The sequence below is a fragment of the Mesocricetus auratus genome, unplaced genomic scaffold (genome assembly GCF_017639785.1).
Source record: "Mesocricetus auratus isolate SY011 unplaced genomic scaffold, BCM_Maur_2.0 Super-Scaffold_100040, whole genome shotgun sequence".
NCBI lineage: Eukaryota > Metazoa > Chordata > Mammalia > Rodentia > Cricetidae > Mesocricetus > Mesocricetus auratus.
Genome location: NW_024429217.1, coordinates 3,405,363 through 3,413,353, shown reverse-complemented (window position 1 = coordinate 3,413,353; position 7,991 = coordinate 3,405,363).

The window sequence follows — 7,991 nt, the reverse complement described above, 5'->3', positions numbered from 1 at the left end:
CCAAGGAGTCAACCTTGGAAATGATCTTTCCACAACACCTGGAATAGCTCTTGGTAGGAACGGAGTATGTCTTAGTACTAAAAAAGAAAAAGAAAGAGCTGGGACAAAGCAACAGGTGGAGGCAGGGAATTAGAACAGGAAGAATTGTGGGACCCACAGGACGTGGGAACAAGGGTGCAGGGAAGGCTGCCACGGTGTTCCTGCTGCAGAGATGAGGAGGAGACTGTGGATGGAGCTTCCAGAACACAGGGAGAAGAGATCTAAAGTCAGCTAACCTGGTTTTCTGCCCTGTGACACCTGTGGGTTAGCGGGGGTGCCAGCTGGAGGCACGGGCTGGAATAAAGCCATGAGCAGTGGAAGGGAGCTTGAGAGGGTATGGTCTGTGGGATCCACAGGAAATGTAGGCTTGGGAGAATTACAGGGAAGGGAAGCTGCAGCTGGAGTTCTGTTGCACAGACAGGGATGAGCCTGGGGGATTGGATTTGGAGGGGCATGTATGTGTCCTTTCTCTCTTCTCTTGGTTGTGAATGTGATATGACCTGCTCTCTCAAACTCCTGATGCTGTAACTTCTTGCCTACTGTGTTGGAATGTAACCTAGAATTGTGAGGTGAAAGGAACACTTTCTTTTCAATACTGCTGTTTGTCATTGACAAAGAAATGATATTAAGACAATTCATAAAAGGAAATGAGGGTAAGTAATAATATATATCCAAGTTTAGCAATCCAACAAAATGGACATCCCCAGATGGCTGGAATACATCCCTCCACTGAGAGGATGCTTAGCAGAAGAACCAGTCTTACTACACTGGAGAGCCTAAGCCTGAGTGGCAGAGTGAAACAGTGACAAGGCCAAGATGTCACAGAACATAAATTCCCACAAGATCTACCAAGCAAATAACATCCATTGTCTTGTCCCTGCAGCTGAGCCAAATAAGGAAAGGTAAGCTACAATAACCATGTTACTCTCACTAGTACCACAGAGATCTGAGGAATTTGTTGTGGGAGAAACTTACAGCTTTCACAAGCCCTGAGAGAATCCAGGGAAACTTTTCAGTAATCCATAGCATAGTGCTGCAACATGCAAATGTTCACAGCTGTGTCTATGCAATATTCATGGTGTTTACACAAGATCCTAGTGGTCAGCACTTTTGGGGAATACCACCAACACAGGGTCTTATGAAGGAGCCTGATATTCTCCACCAAAACCTTGGCCAGCCTTGTCCTCTTAGACTTGTAGTCACGGCCTAATTTACCTCTTGCATCCAACTGTGTCTATTAACTTCCCTGTTGTTGTTATTATTTTGCTGCAGCGACCGGTAATGAAACATGAACCTTGAGTCAACCAACCCACTTGGAGTTTATTAGTAGAACAGGAAGAAAGGGGGGCTAGGGGTTGGCCAGCCTGAGCTGAGAGCGATCTGGGGGAGGGATGAAGTCATGAGCTTAAAAAGGGGAGCTCGATCATGTGCACTGAGACCCGTAATGATGACATGGCCATGTCACTGTGCATGCCCTGCCCATTGTCAGGTGGTGGGGTCAGAATGGTGTTTAGTTCCAACAGTTGTTACCACAGGAAGCAACAGAGCAACTCTACTCAGAACCTGGCCAAGCAAGACTCCTGGGATATAGCCAGGGAGTGCTTCACTCCCTTGCTGAACCCAAGAAAACATCCAACAATATCAGCCACCCACACTGATGAGTCATCAGAGCATCTAGGCTTTCCATCCAAAGAAGTTCTCCTTGTTTAGAGCCCAGGAAGCAGCACCTGCAGCCCCATGAGGACATTAGCCCTAAACATGGAAACTGCTGGGTTCCTCTTGAGTGTATTGATGCTAGCTGGCCTTTGTGAGGATCTCGTTAAGTAACCTTCTAGGACGAAACCTGAGCAGAGAAGTTGCTGAGCTAAATTTGTGTTTGTCAAGGCATACTAACTACTAAAGACTTATCATCCAGTAATTGTACTTACTACTTTTATGTAATCCTTCTAGCATCTGTAAGACAGCAACACATGAGAGAAAAATCCTCACAGGAGTAATGCTTCATATTTTTACTTGTGCAGGAGTGAGCACATGTGTTTTTTTCTAAGGTTGATGAAGGATTCAACAACTGAGATACAGGGCTAATTGCCATGGGGATAGATTAGGATATAACATGTCTCTTACACAACAAAGAGTGTAAAGTGAATTCACACTCCAAGTCTGAGAGAAGTCATCATTCCTGTTGCATAGCTTTGTTTTTCTTGGCCATTAGTGCCTTACCTAACACAAAGTCCAGGCCTCTTCTTAGCTATATGAAAGAATCATCAAAGTACTAAGGTCTGTTTTGCTCAGTGGCTCAGGACACAGAAATATGGTAGAAGGGTGTGTCACTGCTGACAAACTGCAAAAATGTTTTTCAGTAGAACTTGATCTAATGTTCTCAATTGCCTATAGGATAGAAATGTAGTTTCTGCATGTTTCACAGTGACACTTTGCAGTGATATCTTGTTTACACTCTAAGAAATAAAAGCTGCCTGGAGATATCACAGTGTGGAGCTAGTCACTAGCAACCACAGTGGTTTGGAGGTCTGTACACACAGACAGGAAGTGACATGGCTGAGCAGAGAAAGGATATTATAGGCTGGAGGAAACAGGATCTGGGCCTCTTCAGTCTGAGGAATTTATAGAAGTAAGAGCTCTAGTGGCTGACCATGTTGCTTCTCTGATCTTTCAGCTTTCACCCCCTAATATCTGACTCTGAGCTGTTATTATTAAGACCTATTAGAACTCGTGTTACAACCCTTCAGAACATGTCTGCAACTACTGGCTCTTTTCTTTCTGTTTCCTAAGGCCCTGTTTTCCTGGAACTTGTGGTGTAGACCAAATTGGCCTTGTACTCACAGATATCCACCAACCTTTGCCTCCTGAGTGTTGGAATTAAAGGACTGTAACACCCACACTGAGCAATCCTAACACTCTTATTTTCACTGACTTCATTTACCTCTGAGTAGCACATGACTTCTCAATTCTTTTGTTATATGGCTTATTTGCATATTGAGATCAATGAGATCTAACGATTAAATGTCTAGGCAACTGCCTCCTAGGGAGTAAAGCTTAGAGTGTCCAAACAAAAGTATTCTTTTTTTTTTAAATCAGTGATAAAATCTAAAGCCTACAAGGAAGTGTTTCCATGTAATCTTGTAAATTCGTACTCACGAATATTCATTCAGAAAGCACATTGCCTATAATGCTTACTCTTCATTGAAGACATAAATGGTGGTTTGCTTCATTATTGGCATATTTTACTTTTTATGCAAATATTTCTCTCCTCTACCACCCTCTCACACACAGGCAAGTATTTGAAAACAGGTATAACATGCTACTGGACATTCACAGGGTCACATGTTCATTTTCACGGGAACACTGACTTTCATCGAGCTGCAAGTGCCATGATGTATCTGGAAAACCACTCAGAACAACAGGAACCTGGCAAACTTGCCATGGCTCCTGCAATAAGTAAGGTAGTAACTACATCAGAGGAGTTGAGGGAAGACAATAAATCACCTTTGGCTTGTCCCCGACACTACAGAAAGTCCCAGGTACCCATTCTTCTAAAACAGCACTCTGGAAAATGCCACACCCATTGGTCTCTGGTGGCCAGCTTGCCACACAGCACTGGAATTAATAGAAGCTTATTTAAAAAAGAGGTTTCAGCAGGGTGGTGGTGGTGCATGCTTTTAATTGCAGCACTCGAGAGACAGAGCCAGGAGGATCTCTGAGTATGAGGCCAGCCTGGTCTACAAGAGCTACTGCTAAGACAGCTAGGGCTATACAGAGAAATCCTGCTTTAAAAAACCAAAAAATAAAAAAATGAAAAAGGAGGATTCTCAGGCTTCACCTGTCCCTGCTGCATGTGATTAACACTGTAATAATATCACTATGTGGTTTGTTTTTGTAGTCCACATTAAAAATACTATTCTAACTGTTTTTTTCACTAATATGATGCAAGATGTAATAAGGCATTATGATAACTATTTTTGTCAATTTGACAAAATCTAGAATCAGTCAAAAATGCCCTCTGTGCAATATGGGGGGTTATTTAGATTACTGTAATTGCTATTCAAAGATCCATATAGTCATGGATCAGGCCATTCCCTTCCTGAACTGTGCAAGTATAGAAAGGACCCAAGTGCCAGAATGCACGTGTTCATTGGTCTGTACTCCATGGTTGTATATATGATTGCCCCATTGCTTGACTTCTCTGCCATCATGGACTGTGAGCCAGAACTCTTTCTCCTTTCTCACAGTATTTCACCACAGCAACAGGAAAATATGTAAGACAGACATAAACACAAGAGACTCTCCTGGGCCAGGCACAAAGGATGGGACTTGAACTCATATCTTTAAAATTTCCAGTTACTTAATTCAGGTTGATCTGAAGTAGAGCTTCCCCCTCAAAGCAAACCCTCTTCTTATCGAAGCCTCTCCTGCCCATTTTACAGCTCCTCATCGAGGATGTTGCTTCCTCCTAGCAAACACCAATATCAAGCTCTCATTTCTTTCATGAGTTATTTTGGAAAGTAGAAAGAAATAAACATAGCTTGGCAGGCCAGCAAAATTGCTTCCATTTCATTAGGACTGGATTATTGCCTCCTATAGAAATGAAGTAATAAAGAGAGTTTTAGCAAAAATTCCCTTACACTATTTCCTGAAATAACAATAGCTTAGTGGAATGCTAAGTACATCTTGTCTGAGCAGCCTTGGGATTTCTGGGGGCTGATAATCTCCAGGTGGGTGATCCATGGCATAAAATTCATGACAAAATTATGTCACTTAACAATTTTCATACTATTTTGGACTATAACTAGTAAGTGTACCTGTAATGAAAGTTGAAAGTATATGCTTTCTGAATGTAATGTCAGGGATTGATAAACAACTTGTTAACTAGAATCACTGTATATTTATATTTTGATTGTACAAATGTACTGAGGAAAAGACATCATAATTTGATAATAAGTGTAGTGTAAAATAGTCAAAGGAGAAAATTTAACCCTTGTCACATCTTAAACATAAAAGTGCTTTATTAACATAGTATTTATGTGATAAATACATAAACATACAATTTAACATCAAAAATAGTGTACAATATGTATTGATAAACTGGAAGAAATATTTCTATCCTCTTATCATCAATTTCTAAGATTGAAATATTACAGGTCATTGTTCATAATTACTCACAAAATATATAATAATTTATCCTGATACATAATCACCTTACCAAGCCAAGCCACAGAATAGTAGAACTTATTCTATGTTTTTGTCTCTATTTGTCTCTATGTTTAGTCCAGCTTGCTAAACAACTAGCTTTACTGAAGTCACAAAAGTTTCAGTGAACTACACACACACACACACACACACACACACACACACACACAGAGAGACAGAGAGAGATAGAGAGAGAGAGAGAGAGAGAAAGAGAGAGAGAGAACATTAAAAATTGAATAACAACAGCTGAGTGTGGAGGTGTATACTTGTAATCCCAACACATTGGAGGTTGAAGTAGCATAGGATATGCATTTGGCTGTTAGCTACCTGGTACTTCAGGCCAGATAGGGTTACAAAATTATGCCCTGTCTCTAAAAGACAAAATAGAACAAGCCCTCCTCTCCACACCAAGGGATGTACCTATCCCCTTATATTGGTGTACCCTCAAAAGGTAGGACCATTTGGCAAAATGCCGTTTTGTTAGCTGTGTTCAAAGAACCTGTTTGACCAGATAGTGGGAACTTTTTTCACAGCATCTTGCAGGTGTGGGGTGGGATGTGTGGTGTAATTTCTTTGTTATCTCATCCCACAGAGATATTTAATTTAGCCCCAAATATCACAGAGACATACCAATTATAAACTGTTTGATTGATGGCTCAGGCTCTTTACTGGCAAGGTTTCTCCTAATTATTAACACATTTCTATTAAACTATGTATTGTCACAAGGCTGCCTCTTACCCATAATCTGGCATGTTACTTCTTCAGCAGCTACACGGAGTCTGCTGTGGGAGCTTCTCTCTGCCTCCTCTCCCCAGAATTCTCCTCATCTTGTAGCCCTGCCTCTACTTCCTGCCTGGCTATTGATCAGTCAGTGTTTATTTTTCATCAACAAGTAAGAGAAACATATAAACAGAAGGACATCCCCCATCAGACATGTGGTGGGATAGGATGGGGTGAGGTGGGCGGGGTGGGCTGGGAGCAATAGACATCCCGTTGAGGTCAGTTGCCATACCAATGCTGAGTTTCAGGGTACTGGCAGAGCTTTGGCTTGAATTTTATGAGTGTGAAGTGTTGCAGCTCACCATTCTGGCCAGCGTACATTTACTAATAAGTGTTGGGAGACTGAATGTTTGTACCAACCAAAACATGGAGTCATTGCCACCACAGAGTACCACAATCCTCTGTTCTGCTGATGCTGCTGCAGCCTTCCCAGCTTTGGTGATGTCTAAAAGAAATCCTGTTAGGAAGTCCCTGAACTATCTCTGATAACTGAAGATAAGTTAGGAAGTCCCTGAACTATCTCTGATAATGAAGATAAGGCTGGCAGTTATGAGAGAGAGTAGGCCACTTTGCTGCATGAGGAAGTTAAAGCTTGAACTGCAATTAAAAAAAGAAAACGTCTTTTCCTCTCTGGGAAAGACAGTCAGCAAAACAAAATGAGGAAGTGACCACATATCCAGTTCAGGAACTTCAGAAATACCCCAAGTATTAATCTGCTTAATGTAAGCCACCTGAACATTTTGGTATTTGCTCATGGGGGGATTATGAGACATTTCTGAATTTTCCCTCAAAGTGCTTTCCAGAAGTTAGATAACTTGTATGGCACTTGGCATAAGACTGTTTCCCTCAAGAATAACTGTAACTTTCGCCTGCCCAAGATGATGAATACAGTCACTAACAGAATCCTGAAAGGCCCTAGAGATCCAAAAAGCCCTCCAAGTGCCACTCAAAAAGATTCACTGAACTGTCTTCAGGAAGAATCCAGTGATAATCCTGAGATTCAGGTAGAAGCTATACCTTATGCAGACTGTTTAGGGATGCCATTCTCTACCAGGCCAGAAGTCCAAACTCCAGTGAAGAAAGTAGAAAAGGCAGCAGCCATCCACCTTCCAAATCAGAGAAGGGATGGCCCCAGAAGTCACCCACCTTCCAAATCAGAGAAAGGATGGACCCAGAAGTCAGAGAGCAAGTAAATAAAGAAGTCTCTGGGCAACAAGAAGCTGAGAAGCTGAAGGAGGGTGGAGGTGAGGGGCCTTAAGCTACCAAGAAACCAGCAACTGAGAAGAAAGCAGCAGAGAAGAAACCAACCACAAAAGGAAAGCCTGCTACAGAATCTATTGAAACCTGTTTCATTCCACAGAACAAATAGAGACAGCCTATTTGAATGAAAACTGATCAAAGATTCAATAAAAAGAAAAGAAAATAAAAGAAGCAAAATATGGTTTAACCCACAGAAAGAGTTGACCTGAACAAGGGGGAGCTCTTGAACACCAAAATGATGGCTGGGTGGACAGCATGGGACTGATCCAGACCTCCTGAATGTGGGTGTCAGTGAGGAGGCCTAGGTAATCTATGGGGCCTTGGGTAGTATTTACCCTTGGTGTACAAATAGACTTTGAGTGCCCATGCCACAATATGGGATGCTTTCTCAGCTGGGACCCTTGGGGGAGGGCCTAAGCTCTGCCCTGGATGAAATGACAGTCACTGGAGATCCATCATGGATGGCCTCACCCTCCCTGGGGATCAGAGTGGAGATTGGGTGGGGGACTGGGGGACCAGGTGGGGAGGGCAGGGGAGGAAGGGAGGGAGAGGGATTTTCATGTGAAACAAGCTTGTTTTTAACTTAAATAAAAAAAATTAAAAAGAAGCAAAATAAATGAATAAAACAATGCAAGACTTTCAATAACAACAAAGCTATAATTAAATATGGGCAATGTTATGAATAAATATTTTCCAAAAGAAACAGT